The sequence below is a fragment of the Gallinula chloropus genome, assembly GCF_964237585.1.
Source record: "Gallinula chloropus genome assembly, chromosome: 1".
Classification (NCBI taxonomy): Eukaryota; Metazoa; Chordata; class Aves; order Gruiformes; family Rallidae; genus Gallinula; species Gallinula chloropus.
Genome location: NC_140085.1, coordinates 126875617 through 126894003, shown reverse-complemented (window position 1 = coordinate 126894003; position 18387 = coordinate 126875617). Strand labels below are relative to the sequence as shown.

Below are 18387 nucleotides of genomic sequence, written 5' to 3'. Positions count from 1 at the left end.
AAATTTATTTATTTATTAATAAATATAAAACCAGTTCATGACTGTTTTTTATTTACACTACAAAACTAAATGTCCCCAGGGCTGTTCCCTGGCATTGCTGTTGTCTCAGGTTCATATTATTCAGTTGCTGCTTCTCCAAGTGGGGTGTGCACATACAAACTGCCCACTTGGAATTGGTCCTGGACTGTGCTGCTGACAGCATCATGACCTGGAATTGTGGGGGGAGAGTAATAACTTTCTCTGCAGTAAATTATATCAGGGATCATTCTTAATATTTTTTTTTGAAGTAGTAGGCTGGCAATAAGTTCTAGTTCCTGGAAACATTCCCCAATACTCATTAATTTGCTAGTGTAGAAGAACCTGTGATACTTTCTGTTCACAAGAACTATTGTATCTCTGTGGAGGAAGTTTTATCTTCCTTTTAAATGGAACCTTCATGCAATGTGTTACTTCTTGTAGCATACAATATCAATTTCAGTTTAGAATAAAACACATTATTGTTTTTCTAATAATAGGCCATACAGGATAGGGGGAAAATGTACAACCGTGTATGAAAAAGTATTTTGAGACTGAATAAAGTACTGCAAGATTCTGAAAACTTTCACATAATGAACAAGACCTAATTCTTTTATTCAACAAGTATTGCGACTATATTAATGGAGCCATTTTAGTATATGACACTATTCAAAGTGAATACAAGATGAAGATTTGTCTGATGAGAAATACATTTCAGGCAAATAATATTTGGAGAAAAAAATCAAAGAGAGTAGAAGTATGTATGATTTTGAAATTAAATTGATAAAATTTCAGCCAGACTTTTGTATGTATATATTGGATAGTTTGCACCTTCTGCAAGTTTGCAGATGATAAAAAAATAGGATTATTGATGCACCACATGATTGTGTTAGCATTCAGAAGAACCTTGACAGGCTGGAAAAATGTGCCAGGAGGAACCTCATGAAGTTCAACAAAGGCAAATGCCAATTCCTGCAACTGGGAAGGAATAAACCCAGGCACCCCTACATGCTGCCTAAAGAGCATTAAGGACCTGGGGGACCTGGTTGATACCATGTTAACCATGAGTCATCACTACACCCTTGCAATGATGAAGTCAACCGCTTATTGTGCTACATTAAGCAGTGTTATTGGCATGATCCTTGCTGTCTCCTGAGCCCTGGTGAGACACATGTGGTTTCAACATTAGCTCCTCAGAACAAGATAGACAGGGACATGGCAGAGTAAGTCAGTGAATAGCAGGGAAGATGATCGTAACAAGATACATATTACCTTTCTGATTAAACTTCCCTTCTGTTCCATTTAGTTAAAGACATAATTTGCTATTCAAAATTGTTTGGTTGTTTTTTTTCCCCCTACAAATTTATTAAAAAATTTTATGCTTTTATATGTGTGTGCGTATATATAATTTACATAATCTCCTGGAACATATAGAATACATTCAACACAATGTTTTTGATACAGTATGACTTTTAGTATGGTAATCATCATCAAGATACTTTTTCCACAGCAAAAACAAGATTGAAAATAAATTTCTCAGCCTGTTACATAATTGCACTTAAAAATTTCACAAAGTGTCCATAACTAATAAAACCCTCTCCACTATTCCACTGTAAACCTAATAATAAGAGAATCAGAGGTTAAGTATCCTTCTGTACACCTACATGAAACTGGAAAGAACATCCATTATCCAGGAGGCCAGTGTGATATAATATACTCCTAAACACAGCAAGAAAAAGAATCATTTCATTGGTTATTGTAAATGATATCTTAAAAAAACATGCTTTCAGTTCTACAGGTAATATGTTATCAGACTTCCTCAGGTCTCTAGGTGAAGGCTGTAGTGAACATTTCTGGTCAGAGAGATTCAGCCTGTAGTAACGAAAGTCTATGGCAGCAACTGAATACAGATAGTAACTTCAGGGCCTATGCAAACGGGACATTTATTGAACTTGACATATCTAATAACAGGAAACCTTGACTGTGGTTGTTGACCTTACAGTTATTGAAATCCTTAACAAAATAGGCTTTCCTTTGGCAGTTCTTATTTTATATCTATCATCTTAAATACAAATTATTGAAGCAGATAAAACCAGCAAGGAGTCTTATTAAAGAGGCTAGATGAATGAAGTCAAGAGAGCATAGGGAAAAAGTAATGTCTTCTGCATTAGGGTTTGTCTACAAGAGACTAAGAGCACAAAAAGAATATTAACTTACAATGCACAAAGTACTTTGTACACCCTCCACATGTATACACTTGTGGTGCATCCTAAGGCAGAGAAAGCTTCCTGTTCTTTCTAACTCTGTAATTTATTCTCTATTCAATTACAGGTTGTTTTATATCTTTAGGCATCTCCCCAGCACCACCATATTTGAAAAAAAAAGATTTAAAAACCCCAAACCTGTGGAGATCAGGATGCTCCAGAACATGTCTTCATATTCTACCATTCTATTAAATGCTTTTTCTCATTGTGATAGTAGCCCATGGTTGAATAATGTAATCCACAGATCCCTTCAAATTCATCATAATTTTGTGACTCTCTTCAAACACTACTCTTGCAAACATTGACCATAGCTTAGATATATCCATTTTTTTGCTTCAGTTCCTTTGACTGAAATCTACAAGACTGGATCTTCAGGTGTTACCCACACCATAACTCTTGCTTTAGTACTTTCTTTCAACTCAATTCTACTACATACAAAAATATAGGTATGTTGTATCTCTGTTAATATTTGCCCTTACAAGTAAGTGTATAAGTGGATTCCAGAGCAGGCCATCCTCTTGCCAGCTACTGTCCATCAGATTTTCCTATGATGCTTAATTCAGATTGGGAGAACCAGGAATAAAAAATTAATAAAGCAACCATGTTTTCTTCTCTGCAGTCCAAGTCTGGTTTCATTCTCTTTTGTGTTTTTTCATTTTCTGTGGCATTAGGGAATCCTCTGCATGCTTAGCAGAGCTTTGGCATTTCAAATAACAGTTATAACTTTGTAGCTATTAGAAATAGAGAGAAGGGGTGACAACCAGAATAATTTCTTCTTTTCCAGGGATTTTGGCACAGTCAGTAACATTACCATAGTACTTCAGTTCTTACCTCTAGTTTTGAAACAACAGCTAGAAACTTCCCCTAATACTGACAGAGCAAATACTAGCTGGACTCGAGTCCAGGCCTGTTGCTGACCAAGGCCGAGCCCATCAGTGATGGTCACAGTGCCTCTGGAAATCATATTTAAGAGGGAAAAAAAATGCAAACAGACACTATTTTTCCACCAGAGAAAGGAGTGAGAAGATGTAAGAAACTCTGCAGACAGCAAGATCAGTGAAGAAGGGGGGAGAAGGCGTTTCAGGCATTGGAGGGAGAGATTCCCCTGCAGCACAGCCTGTGCACACGGCCATGGTGAAACAAGATTTTCCCCTGCAGCCAGTGGAAGATGATGGAGAGCAGAGATCCCACATGCAGCCTGTGGAGGAACCCATGCTGGACTGGGTGGAGGCATATGTAGGATGCTGTGACCTGCATTGGAGCAAGCTCCTGGCAGGACCAGCAGCCTGTGGAGAGACTGGCCCCTGTCAGATCAGGGTTTCCTGGAGGAACGTGGACTCCGTGGAGGATGAGGCTGGAGCAGTCTGGGCCTGAGAGACTCAGAGACATTCTATGATTTATGACTGCGCCCCATAGCAGTGACCCACACTGGGGCAGCTGGGGAAGAGCTGAGGCCCAGTAGGAAAGGACTCACTTTGGAGAAGTTCATGGAGGACTGTCTGCCGTGTGTGGGTGGAACGCCACGCTGGAGCAGGGGAAGGGTATGAGCTAAGAAGGAAAACAACTCATGAGTAACTGACCAAAAAATCCCCATTCCCCCAGTCCCTGACATTCCCTGTGCCACAGTGCATGGAAGAAGGGAGTGAAATCATTCACTAAAGTGATGTCTGCTAAGACGGGAGGGCTAAGGGGAGGTACTTTAAAACCTGGCCGCGCTTCTCATTACCTGACTCAGGTGTCACAGCATGTGCAGTGCAGTGTAATAAATTAGAGTTTATTTCCTTTATTCTATGCTGAGTCTGGTTTGCCTGTGACGCTGATTACGGAATGATTTCTCCCTGCCTTTATAACGAATCCTAAGTCTTTCATTATTTACATTTTCCCCTGTCCAGCTGCAAAGGAGATTGATGGAACAGCTTTGGTGGCTGTCTGGCCTCCAGCCAGGGTCAAACCACCATTATCTTGCAATAGGGGGAAGGAGAATATTGTCTTATGTAATGAGAAAACCCCAAAACTAAGTGTTTTTTAAAAGAAAAAATACTGAGAATGCTATGTAGTTCATCAAAGGTCTTAATAATGTTGCTAGAAGCAACATGGTTTTGTTAGCATTGTTAGCATTTGTTAGTGTTTCTTTTTAAGAACTGCTCTCTCCATTTCATATGGTATATATCACATTGATGAGAAAAGAAGCTAGACTCACACTGAGTTCTTTGGAATTTCTACCCCATGGGTTATCAGTGTGTGTTGTGACTCAGCACGTGATATATTATATTACAGGTGCAGTGGGAAGGATTCGGTTTCACTATAAAAGTATTGTCATACCAGGAGCTTGCAGACACAGTTTATACTTGTATTACTTGAAAACAACAAATGCTACTACTTTGGGTGAAGTATTGAACAGAGCCTGGAAAATGAAGCTAATCATAACTAGAAATACCTGCTTCTTGGCTTAAGGAATATTTTAGTCCAATGTGGTAAATTCTTTTTTTAATTTCTTGCCTAACTGTGAAATAATTAGGTCCTATTAGTCTTTCTTGCATATTTTCTTCTTCTTTTTTGTTTATACTGTATGCCTTCCCACTATTTTATTCCTTCAGAATTTTGTTTTTCTTATAACAACATAGCAAATGGAAATGATTTTGGCATTATTGCAGTCAGAGAGCATTAGTTTGTTCTTTGTTACAAGGTTGCAGGATATTCGTTGAGTCCAGTGCCTAGGATGTTGTTCCTTCATGGGATACTGTAAAAATGCAAGTAATAAATTCATTGTTACACACACAAAAACACAGATAAACACGATTTAATTAAACAGAAAGATGTCTGTTTCATGTTGATAATTGAAAATAGACTACTATTTTCCATATTAACTCCACTTAACAGCAGGCTCCAAAGCACATATGAGATTATGCTATAGGATATATATTAGGAGATTTCAAGACCATCACAATAATGGTAGCATTTCTTTTAATCAAGCTGATACAAGAAAACAGGACAGGGATTCACATTATCATTCTGAAAGAAGCTGCTATACTGATGACACATCTATAATTCTCCAGAAGAGAGATAATGCAAACATAAACTTCAAAGACTCTCTTATAAAAACAATTTTGCATCTTTGTGATACATTCACTGAGATAAGCTATGGAAACCTTGTGGTTTTGATTTTTGTTTTTTTAAGACATCATAATAAAACTGATCTTGTCAACTTTTGTATCTTTTTAGTGTGCTGGGGTTGGTTTGTTTATTTCTAAGAACTTCAGGACAAAAACTATTTTAAGTTATTCTGAAGTGTAAGTAGTATAATAAAGGCTTATAAGTAGTTATGGTATTCTTTCAGAAGTACGGGTGATTTGTATACTTGGGGTTTTTTTATATAGCGAATTATAAAAAAGTACTCTAAATAAATCAATATTTTGTAACTATGACTGCCGTATGTTGTTCAACACTATAGGTGATTAGCGCATCCCTCATTCTTGCCTTTTTAAAATTTTCTGTCATCTCAGGAATTTAAAAACAGAGTGGACAGTGTATAAATCAAGTCTTCCATCTACTTATCTTAAACATGTACAAAAAAGGCATAAAGAAAGGAAAAGAAAAAAAAGGAAAAAGGGAGAAAAGGAAAAAAAGAAAATAAAAATATAAAAAGAAAAACTGAAAATAAAAATTAGTTAAAATTAAAAAGGTGAAAAGGAAAATAAAAAGAAACTATAAAGAAAAATAAAGAAAATTAAAAAGAAAATAAAAAACCCCAAGAGGAATTGATCTAAATGGACTCGGCCTTCTCTTTGCTATTCATATTTATAGAAAAAAATACAGCTTTATGTTATCCTTTACTCTGTCTTTCCTTCACTGATATTTCCCAGACCATGTTCTGCTGTCTCATCAGACCACTAAAATTCCTCACGATTTGTCAGCATATAGCTCAGAAACTGTTCTTTCTATCTGAGTCGCATCCTGATGTGCCCTGTCTGAATAAAAAGAGATCACCTAAACCTGTCAGCTGACAACTTGAGAGGAGATCTGGTGGAAATACATACTTTAAAGGCAATAATTTGAAAAACTGTTAGTACAGCTGTATCAGGGAACATCTTGACAATTAAACTTGAGAAAGTTATAGCTTACAGCTATACTGTTATCATTTATGAACAGTTCTGTTTAATATTTCAGCAGTTCAGATTTTCACTAAATTATCACAAAAATAGAATGAGTCCTTTGAGAATAGCTGGTCTGTTCAGTATCATGCATAGCTTTTTTCTTTGTCTTGCATAAACTCCAACCGTGGCAGCCTTGGAACACCCAGTCTATCAATCAAAATCTGCTTAACTGCAAGATTAGGTAGGTAAAAATGTAAAGAGAAACTGAGACAGTGAAAGTTTATTTTGAAAGTGGTAAGTAGAATTGCAAAACACTGACTGAAAGATTAAAAATGCATCACATAGTTTTACTGACTTTGAAGAAAATAAAAAATCCTGAACTTCATCGTAACTAAAATGTTACAATATTAAAATCTTATAAAACACCCTTAAAATTGTTTACAAATGCAATTTGACCTGAGCAAATATTATTCTTTACTTTCTATTCCTTCATGGGTTTGTTTTTATTTGTGGGGATTTTTTAAAATGTAAATAAGATTTTAAAATATTTTTATTAATTCTTTTCTAATGTAGCATTGGTATTTCTTACTACTTGTAGTATCTGATTGGCCAGACATAACAGTTGGTCTTAGTCCAACATTTATTTTTTTTTTTTTTACTGAGAGAATAATAATGCAGAAGGAATAATTTAAGAACACTTGTGAACCATGAGAAGAAATATTGCCTTTGTGAATATTCTGCCTCATAAATATTTTCATAGACAAACAAGCTATCATCTAAAATCTGAATAAAACTATTTTACTTCTCTGAGGGTTTATAACCTGGAGCAGTTTTGGTATTTTTCTTTAACATATAGTACTTTTTATGCCTTTGTTTAAAATGCAAGTTTTCATCTTCTTTTATCTAGTTTTTTTTATGAGTAAACAGCAGACTGTTGTAAGCACTTAAACAAATATTGAGTATTGTTATACCAACTTTTAGATATTAACAAATTCCCAGATCACAATTTTAGGCATCAAAGCAAGCTATGCAGTGCATGAATGAGTAGAAGTTATATCCTGTGTTTTCCAAAGACATACTGTGCTGCTAAAAGAGAAGAAACGGGTAGACAGCTGTTTTTTTTCTGACTAGAATTTAGGACTGTTATTCTGGTCAATGGGGATTTTTTTGCCATTTAGACATCTGTCTTAAACAACATTCAGTGAAATGCCTGAGTTTACTATGATGATGTTTCATTGTGGAAATAGAGAGTTGGCCAAAAGACTATTGTTTATTTCATTTATATTCCTTGTATTGAAACAGTATTGTTATATATCTTTAAACAGTATTTTTCCAACTCTTTTTGATTCCTTTCAATTTTCAAGGCCTTTCTTGAGAGTTAAATAGTGCTATTCTAGCCTAGTTAAGAGTGCTAAGACCAATAAATAATTTTATATTTTCCTCCTATATCAAAGTACTTCCATCAGCATTTTTCATCAATTAGAACAGAGATGGATGAAACCCAACATTTTTTTATGTGGGACTTATTTTTTTGTCTGCCAAACAATGTTCATTTCACTATATAAAGTGGGACAACTACAGTGGGAAAAACAGTCCCATCACAGAAAATGTAATGCAGAGCATTTGCCTATTAGGCAATAAAAGTTCAAATCCCCTCCATCACAGGAGAGAATGTAACTTCATCTCCCATGTCCCAGTTGGGTAGCTAAAATCCTTACTAAGAAGAATAACTACTTCTTTAAATGACAGTGTAGGGTTTGCTTTTTCCTCAGTTTGTAGGTTTTTTTAGGGGGGTTGTTTATTGGTTTGGTTTTGGGGCTTTTTTTTAGTGTGGGTTTGTTTATTTATTTATTTATCTTTTTTTCCCTCACAAGTCTAATTTTGTGATTCATATGATAAAAATGCCTGCCAGACTGGGACCTGAGGTTAACTGGGAATTGCCTAGCTTGTAGATCTTAAGGAAATTATGTACTAAGTGCTCAGCCCATAGGCAGCTGTAATCATGCCAAAGTACAGATCTTCAGGTGCCTGGGAAACCTTTAGGAGTGAAAAGTCATAGCCTACATACTGTAATTTCCTGAAACACCAGATGGCACTTCATCCTGGGTTTTGATCATGTAAATATTGGGGAAGTTAGACAAAATGAAGTGAAATAAATGCTCTTATCAATTTGGAAGAGGTCTTCTTTTGCAGTCTGTGCATTTTTGGATTTTCATATTGTGTTTGACCAAAATAAATCAAAGAAAACATAGAAGTGTTTCTATTCCTGTTAGATTTTCCGCCTGAAATTCAGATCAAAGAACATTAGCCTGGAGTAGCTTGATTCTTGTATCTGCAATTTATTGAAAGTAAAAAAAATCAGTTCCTCCAAACCTATTCAGAGTTGGCCTTTGATACTTGAAGCCTGTTTTCTTTCATGGAATCTGAGAACAGAAGATATTTTTAAGAGCTAAGGAAATAGCTTAGAATCATAATAGATACTGAAACACAATTTAAAGTATGCATGACTACCATTCATGCAGATGCATATTCTTTTTCACAAATGCCAGCCTATATAAACGGCATTATATTACATCAGTTTTCTATGTCTAAATATTCCCTGTAGGAGGTTTGGCACCTGACATATTGAGATTTGGACCCTTCCAAACTAGCACAATCCCTTCAGCAAACCATATGCACCTATATTAAAATTTTTTTCACCTTCTCTGCATACCTGCCTTTTCAGTAAAGGCATGTAGTAAAATAATATTACATATATAACTTTCTTTACAATGTTTTATAACTCAACACAGGAGTGGATAGGGAAAGCAAATAAAGAATATTCAGGTCTATGAAGAACAATAAGCTGTACCTTCAACAAGGTATACATGGTAAGGTATGTATAACTTTAGCCATAGATTTTATATATGTATATATGTATCAATCACAATGGAATAACAACTTAAGCTTTCTAAAATTAGCACCTGATCTATCATAGCTCCAGGATGGAGAGTCATAAGTTTTTTCTAACAAAATCAGGTTTAGCGAGAATGGACTGTCACAAGTTAGAGAACTTGTGGAGTAACTGAAAGTCAGATCTGCTGTTCCTATGACTTATTGCAAGTATATTTTAGTACTTGTAAAATTTTAGTTGAATTTCAGCTGTGTTTGAATTCCTTTCCAATGTGTATTATTTGCCTTGATTTTAGGCAGCATATTTATTCCAGAAAATCTGATCTCTTAAAAAAATGCCCTTATTTTATTTCTAGCTGACATTCCATTCTCACACCTCACTTGTATGAAGTTAACTTCACACACTGAATGAAAGAAGTGTCTAATTTATTTTTTGTTTTTATTTAACACAATTTTCATTCATAAAAGTGAAAAGGAATATTAATTTCACCAAATTTTCTTTGAAACAGAGTCCTTGGCAGAAACCTTGATATAAGGATAACATGTGGTCTATACCTAACTTGAAATATGTAATTTCCACTGAGAAATTTCAGATTCACTACAGTGTTGATTGAAAATCATGGTTTTAAGACCCTAATCTTTTAAAGCACAATAATGTGCTTTAATAATAATCTTTTAAATCATCTAATGTTACCTGAGCTTATGGGTGTGGAGTAACTCTATATGGACGTACCACCTTAAATTTGGAACTGTATTACACTAATCCTTTTAGCATAGTAGACATATAATTCATAGGCAAGCAAATTAAGTAGGACAACATCACCACCCTCTTGGACAGGATGGATTTAAGTATCCTTTGGTGACTCATTCTATCCTATTTTATAATAAACTTTTACATAATCCTTTCTTTGAATGTGCCATTAAAGGAGGATGACAGAAGGTAGGAGGTGAGAATGACTAGATGAGTACTCAGCACCAGATTGGTATTACATTAATATGAACTACCATTTCCTTATCATCAAAGAAAGACATTTGCTTGGATATCCATAACCATAAAGTTTTATTTTTACTAGTCTCACATTAAAATAACTCTATACCCTGGTATTTTATTTCTTTAAACTGCTATTTATTTATTTATTTAGTGTTGGCAGAGATTCAAACAGAAAAATTATGTTTTCTCACCAAAGGTACTGTAAAAAGTAAATTCCTGTGTCCTGCACAGGACACAGAGTAATCTGTACCCTGCCTTCCCTTTGCTCAAAACACCCAACCATGAAAAACACCCCACAACATCAATGCTGATCTTGTATCAGTTACATTAAATTTAATTGCATAAATAAAAGTCCTGTTTGTAGCTACAACTACAGAATCAGGAAAAAACAGCCAGACTTTCCAGTAATTATAAATCCATAATGAAAATATGTTGCTTGTGTTTTGCTCCCTGTAGTCCTATTCTTGTAAAAACAAGTGATCTTTTATCTGGCCATGCAAACACACACGCAAAAAAAATTAAAATGTGTTTTCCATTCAAATTAACGAGCATCCTGGCTATAGTGAGAAGAGGGTTTCACACAGAGTGGTTTGTGTTTTTTCTTCCAGATTAAATTACATAGATTGAATTAACACGGTTTCCTCTTTTTTAAACTGTGCCTAGGAAAGTGTGAATGCATTTTGGAGGAAAATTTGTAGAATTATGAATAGATCAAACCAAGAAGATTGTAGGGTTGTTACTGATTTATCATTAAGACATTCAAGACAGGTAAGGTCTTCTTACATTTTGGTTTTAATATTTAAAAGATAATTTTAAATTAATGAATTAACAGTTTAGTTAGTTGCACAAGCCACTGCTACTTGTGAGGTAAATGCCAATCTCCAACATTGCAGTTTTCTGAGGTTCATGTCTATACCATAAAAAACTTTTGTTGCTGTCCTTTATTATCTCCAGTGTCCCTTACTTTCCTAATCTTCTGAATAGAATAGGTGGGTAACTTTCATTCTGGTTCTGCATATCTACTTAATATACTTTCAGCACAACTGATATGTGGCACACTTAGACTGGAATCCAGTTGCTATCTCCAAGGAAACTGGTCAGTAGCCTGGTTGTATTTATGTTCCTGCAATGGAGAACAAAGGAATAGAGAAGAAAGTTTTAGTGTTTGTCTCTTCTTTTGTCTGGCATGGGTGTATGGAGAAAGGGAGAAGGAGAGAGGCATGAAAGCAAGGGGGAGAGGTACAGAGAGAAGGAAGGGGGAGGGAAAGATGGAAGGGAAGGAGACAGTCAAGGATTTTTTCTGTGATAGTAATGAAAAAATATTTTTTAATTTGGATTGAGTTATGAATTAACATATCTGAAAAATCTTGGTGTTTGAAACATAAGCTTCCACTGGGTTATGTCATTCCTACTAACACTAAATTAAATATTGATGAGTGAATGTAGAAAAGTAGCCTTACAAATGCTTAGCTATTATTCAGGACAAGCAGTTCAACAGTGTTTCTTCTTTTTCTTAAAGCACTAAGTTGGCCAGCAGAACTTGGAATGAGTTTGCAGCAACGGAAGCTCAGCTCTTGTTCTTATTGTGCAAGCAACATTACAACCAAATGAGAGTTTACATTCTGCTTTGGAATATACTGAATTATGACAGTTCCAGGGATAAAGGGATCGATATCTGCATGTCTAACTTCTCTCTACATGAAAAGGGTCTGCTGGATGAAGCTCTTACACAACTTCTGGCATTTTGAAATCCATCACCATGTGGCCATGATTCCTCATGTGTCTATGTCCAGACTAAGATGTTAATTAGTCAGCAAATACATACTTCACAGTGAGTCATTCTGCAAACTACAATAATATGTTCCTTATATATTGGTTCTCTGAATTCAACCTATTACAGTGAGAAAGATAGAACAAAAAGACATAATGTTTATCAGAGAGGAGAAAAAATAGACCTCATATTTTCTCAGGGAGAAGATATATCCTGTTGTGAATAGATGCAAATGTTTAAAATACCTAACTTCACACCATAAGGTTGGATGCTTTTTCAGCAAGACAGAATTCATAGAGGATCCATCACCTATCTCTTTAAATTGAAAAAGCATTTGTAGTTTTATTTATAGTCAATCATTGTCAACTATCAAATTAAAATTAATGGAAATATAAATTGTGCTTTCTCCAGTTTTTCTCTCAGTTCTTGTGCACTGTATATTTTCTTTTTAATAATAAGAATTATTTTTTATATATAAAATAACAATTTTTTTTATTTACCTTCTTGTATTACAGCTTTTACTTGTCTAACCTTCAAGTCTACTCCAAATATAAAGGCCAAAACTTGAGGTACATTAATTATCTGTTTCAGCTTTGATGTAAAAAGAGACAATTATGATAGCAGCAGCTGAGGCTTTGGGAAACTGAAATATCCTGAAACTCAATTAAAGTCAGAAAAAAGTTTAAATTTGAAGTATTCAATTTGCTTTCAGTGGATTCACTTGCTCAGCCTTCTGTACTGATGGTAGGAACAGTGACATGGAAACTAAAGTGGCATTGAGTTTAGTTTGCTTGCTTAATATGTAGAAGGTTCACCAGACATGAGTACAAATCAGATATTTACAATGAAACTAGGCAAAACCCCACCTCTTCGAGGCTTTAAATTAGTATGAAAATGAGTCACATATTCCCTTTATTGTCACATATTCCCTTTATTAACATTCAGTGCACAGCTTTTTGTGGCAGGTGGAACCTGGGTCAAATGCAAGGTCTTATTACCAAGGAGATAATAGCTTTGGTTTTATGATACCCTTTATTCTGTGTTTGATGCAAACTTGCTGAGCACATAATGGTTCCAAATTGTCTTGTCTTATCTGCATTCCATTTTTTCTTAATTCGATGGTGACATTAAACTTCAAGAAGCTATCACCTGAAAGCTGACAGTTGCATTTACAGTGTATCAAACATCAAAGAGCTGATGCAGCATCTTTCACTGGAAGCTTTGCAACTCTGATTATGAAATAATTTAAAAAGTAAACTTTCATTAAAGTATAATGTGGTAGTATAAAAGCAAAATTACTGCATGAACATTTGGGAATGTGCATACATAGAAAATGGAATTTGCAATGAGTTTCTTAGTAATTTTGGAGGTGCAGGCTGGGCACAAAAGATCTAGAAGGAATGCTTTGATAAGATTTACGTCTGAAGATGATGAAAAGTCACCCATTTACACCAGTTAATGTGGTTTTTTTTCTAAAATATATATTTCATGTAACTCTAATAAAGTTATTTTATTGTAAACAGTGAGGTCAAATTCCAGGTTTGTCATCAATCTCATGCTGACACTTACCTTATGCTGTGTGATGAGAAAATTGTTTTGGTTTTAAATTCCTCATTTACAATAAAATAACTTTTATTTTCCAAGCAAATTGGAAAAAAAAATATGTAATGCTTTATTTTAGAAATCTTATCTGAAGTACATGGCATTCACAGCATTTCCAAATGCTTATTGATTGAGACAATTCATGGAGTATTACTTCATCAGTACATTAATCATTGTGATAATCTTGTTTAATGTATACTTAATTTCCCCAGTGTAATCAACAACAGAACGACAAGACTTTCCCACACATTTTAAGATTAAATGATTTAGTGCAAAGAAAGAATGATTTATTTGTCCATAAATCACTACGATAGACAGAGTTCAGTACCAGTGAGTTTGCCTAACAGTACTACTATAAGTATTTGGGTTACATCTCCATAAGTAGTGGCACAGGTTTGCTAAAGGAATGTCTGTTCTTTTATTTTGTCCTACTTTGAATGAAGGATTTAAGGTAAACACATATTTTTAATATATTTGAATTTATGTTGCTATTGGTGAAATTCTGACTCGTTGTGGTTAAAAGTAACTTGGTAACAAAATATACATCAGTTTAAACGAAGCTAGTTTTTCAGGCTTTTAAAATAAATAAAAAAATTTAAAAGTGGATTTTTTTCAGATCAGTTGCATAGCCAGAGTAGATAGTGGTGCAGGTCAAGCGGCCATTCTGTCAACTTCCTTTCATTTCCACAGGCAGATCCAGTGCAACTGTGCAGCTAGGGGTGCACCGATATAGCGCTGAAAGGAGAAAGTACTTGATATCAATAACTACTGTGGATTTAATGAAACTGTCAGGTACTGCTAAATTTTAAAGGTACTGAAATTATTCTGGAGTGTGTGCAAGGCAAGCCCTTACTGCTTTATTAATTTATTTTTTTTAAAGTGTAATGCTCAGTTTATCTTTGTGTTGACTTTTTGCAATCATACTATGTTAGGTAAATATCCAAAATTACAATAAAATTCACAGCTTACATACTTTGAAGAGATGATATATACAAAGAAGATGTGTAGAGAGGAGATACTGATACTTTATCCATTTTCTCATTCATTCTTTCTATCTGGGAGCTCCAGTAAAACACTCACTTTTTTTGCTGTATATGCTCCAATTATCTTGCACATCTTGGATTCAGATATATTTTATAGGCTGATATAAAGACCATTAATTTTACAAGTTAACTGTTGTGATGAGTTTATTATTAGAGTGTTTACATTTATTTTAGCTTTATAAAACCACTCTATTTATCCCTATGACTGGATGACTAAAATAAGCTACCTTAGAAATGGTGACTGGTAGCCTATAAGATTGCTTTCATCTATGATGACTTAAAAGGGTGTTTTCTGTGTTTCAGATTCTCCTTCTTATTCTTGCTCCTTAAGGATGTCACTGAAGCTGACTTATTGGTGTGCCTTGGAACGGGGACCCCATCCTTCAATGTATTTTTTATTCTGTTGAAGGTAAAAGCAATGAAAGCAAGGCTGAAATCTGATCAAAATTATAATAAATAGATGTTGATGCTTTTAACCACAATGTAGGCTTATACAGAAGTTCACCTTTTCATCATTACCAACTTTTCTTATTCAATCAAGCTGTGGTGAGCTTTATTACTTTCAGCAAGTGTGATGCTTTGTTCTTCACTTAAAGTTTCTGGGAAAAAAAAAAATTAAAAAAATGCAAGATACGGAATTATTCCAAGCAAGTAAATCTCTTCTATCGAGTGACTTCTGGTGAGCTGTAGAGCTGTTGTGGCAGTACTGAAGTTTAACATCCAGGATCTTAAACAGTTATTTTGCAAACAGGGTTGAATAGCAGGGAAGTGAGGCGAAGGGCAGTAATTTAGACATACAAATGAACTAAAAGATCCCATAGTATTAAATCTGAGGTGCTCAGTCTTGGTTTACTGTTTAAATGTTGTGGTTCAGCTTTTAACCTTTCAGTGTCCTGATGTCTTTATACACAGCAGTATACAAAAAGGTGCTCTGGAAATACATCATCTGAACACTATAGACTTTCACTGGAGTAGGGAAGTGATCCTTCCCTTGTACTCAGCGCTGGCGAGGGTGTGCCTGGAGTACAGTGTTCAGTTTTGGACCCCTCACTACAAAGACATTGAGATGCTTGAGCGTGTCCAGAGAAGGGCTACAAGGCTGGTGAAGGGTTTGGAAGACAAATCTTATAAGGAGCATCTGGGAGCATCTGAGGAAGCTGGGATTGTTTAGTCTAGAGAAAAGGAGACTGAGGGGAGACCTCATTGCTCTCTAGAACTACCAAAAAGGTAGTTGTAGTGAGGTGGGAATTGGTCTCTTCTCACTGGTAGCTAGTGACAAGACAAGGGGAAATGGTCTTAAATTGCATCAGAGGAAGTTTAGTTTGGATATTAGGAAAAATTTCTTAAGTGAAAGGGTTGTTAGATATTGGAACAATCTGCCCAGGGAGGTGGTTGAATCCCTAGAGGTATTTAAAAGAGGAGTAGATGTTGTACTTGGTGACAGGGTGTTGTACATAGTAGGGCTGCATAGATGGTTGGACTCGATGATCTTGAAGGTCTTTTCCAACTGTAGGCATTCTATGATTCTGTTCTAAGACCTGCTGGCGGGTTTACATAAAGACCTGTGGGACTGATGATCAGTACCTATCAGTGCCAATCAATGTGCTATGACAGCTCACTTACATTTGCAGCCAGTTGAACAAGATGCTTCTGAACAAGAATTACCATTGATTCTGATACAAACGATAATTATTTTTCATGTCACTTATCTTACATGTAGTCAGACACACTGCCATTATAAGCCAACAAATGATGTTGCTTACTGTTTAGTCATGGAAAATTCCTCTGCCTTTCATATTAGAGTTCTCTGCCTTAATGACACATCATATATCTGCTAAATGTCTAGGGATGTTTCACTTCACACTTCTGATTCATTCACACTGTAGGTCTCTACTGTAGCATTTTGTTTCTGTGCTTGGTACTACTCAAACCATTTATGTTATTACCATCAAGAAAGCTTCCAGAAAACCTTTTTTGGTCTTAATGGTGACTGCTTTTGCAGGATTGACTCAGAGAGCAGGATTCTTAAACATTTATTCCCACATTAAATAAAGTGCAGTAATCATAACCCTTCAAATGCTAAGCTGGAGTGAAGAACACTGTTAATACAAGCAGATCTAAGTCCTGCCTGTTACTGAAAGGGGCACTTCCATCCTTTCATCCCTAACAGATGTTTTTAGTTTCTGAGTGTTCTCCAAAGCAGGTTTCAAGATGTAGAATCGGTTCGATGAAATCGCTGGGGGAAAAAAAATAAAAAGAAAAATATTTGTTTTCAAATTTGCAGTCCGTCAGATTAACGGACTTTTCTGATTGCTGGCTGAGAACTAATATTGGTGCTGCAGAACCAGTGAGTAAAGGGGGAAGGTCAACTGCTTTTGGTCAGGACTTGCTGCAAATTTAAGACCAATGTAAGCCAGAAAAAACAATATTCACACTATCTAGAAAAGTGTCCAGAAACAATTACACCTATACAGCAAGGGGGTGATATAGGGCACTGCAAGGTGATTTAGTATGCTCTGCTCAGGTGGGGGGGAACTTCCTAAGCCAAATGTGCCATGGAGGGAGGGCATACAGGGCACAGACTCTTACTTCTGCCACTTTCTATATGCCCTGGGAATCCATCCTACTGCAGTCCCAGTCCTGCAGATGGGAGATACCCTGCTCCGTCTGCAGCATGAGGGCTGAGGGGTTGCTGTGTGGTACTCCCCAGGTCTGGCACACTCCTCTGCAGTCAGTGACCTTTCTGCAATTCCTACCCTGCTTCATCCTAGAATAAGGTGCTTAAAGAAGATCTACTATTGAAAGTGTTCACACACAACCCCAGCTTATTTGGGTGGAATGGAGAAGGGGCTGTTCACAGAAACAGATGGGCAGACGGGATGGGAAAGGGTGGTTACTTCAGTAGGGAGATGGGAAAGATCATCTGTGAGTGAGGTGGCATGGCTCTTCTCTGCTTCATTCAGTACAGCTGCAGCTGGGAGAGGATGTCTTTCTCCACCCATTGTACTTGAAATCAGAGGTAGACTAAATTTGAATCTAATAAGTAGCTTGACTAGTCTCACAGGATGAATTTGGGGCCTGATGAAGCATGAGTAATATTCTCTGAAGGAGGTCAGAAATACTGCTATCGGTGCTTGTTTCCTGGAAATTATAGGGGAGAGACAAGTTCAGGAGCCTTGGTTAAAGAACTTATGCATGTCAGTATCTTCCTTGTTGCATACCTCAACTGAGTGAAGAAGGCAGGTCCATTGCTTTACGTGGACTTCTACAGTGCCAAAAATAATGAATAACATCTGATACACAATAAAAATTTTACAGCATGTTCTCGTACTTCTTTTATCCTCTATTATTGAGAAATGGGTTCATACAAGGATAGAGGAAATATATACAGAAGACTCTGATTACAACTCAAATATTTTCTATGCCTCTCATTTTCTCTTCAATACGGGAAGGTTAGCATTAGATGTACTTTAGCTTTAAGCATAACGATATTTGTATTAAAAATTGAATAATTTCATATTCCATTTAGCGTTAAGCTAAAAAGAACTTTATGATTCAAAATAAGCCTAAGAAAACATTTTTAAGTTTAGAGGGTTTTTTGGCAGTGCAGTGTGCAGTTTTAAATAAACATTTCTGGACTATATTTAACTCAATTAAATGTAATAATAATATAATAATAATAATATATTTAACTCTGTTAACTGCATTGAACTTC

At 35.6% G+C, this 18387-nt stretch overlaps 1 long non-coding RNA gene across 1 annotated transcript; it reads left to right on the top strand.

The window, feature by feature from the left end:
* The first annotated feature begins 11704 nt into the window (after positions 1-11704).
* Positions 11705-14385, top strand: LOC311205116. Its single transcript, XR_014618136.1, has 3 exons — positions 11705-12087; positions 12543-12596; positions 14320-14385. It is a non-coding gene; the product is annotated as an uncharacterized lncRNA (long non-coding RNA).
* Positions 14386-18387: the final 4002 nt, after the last annotated feature.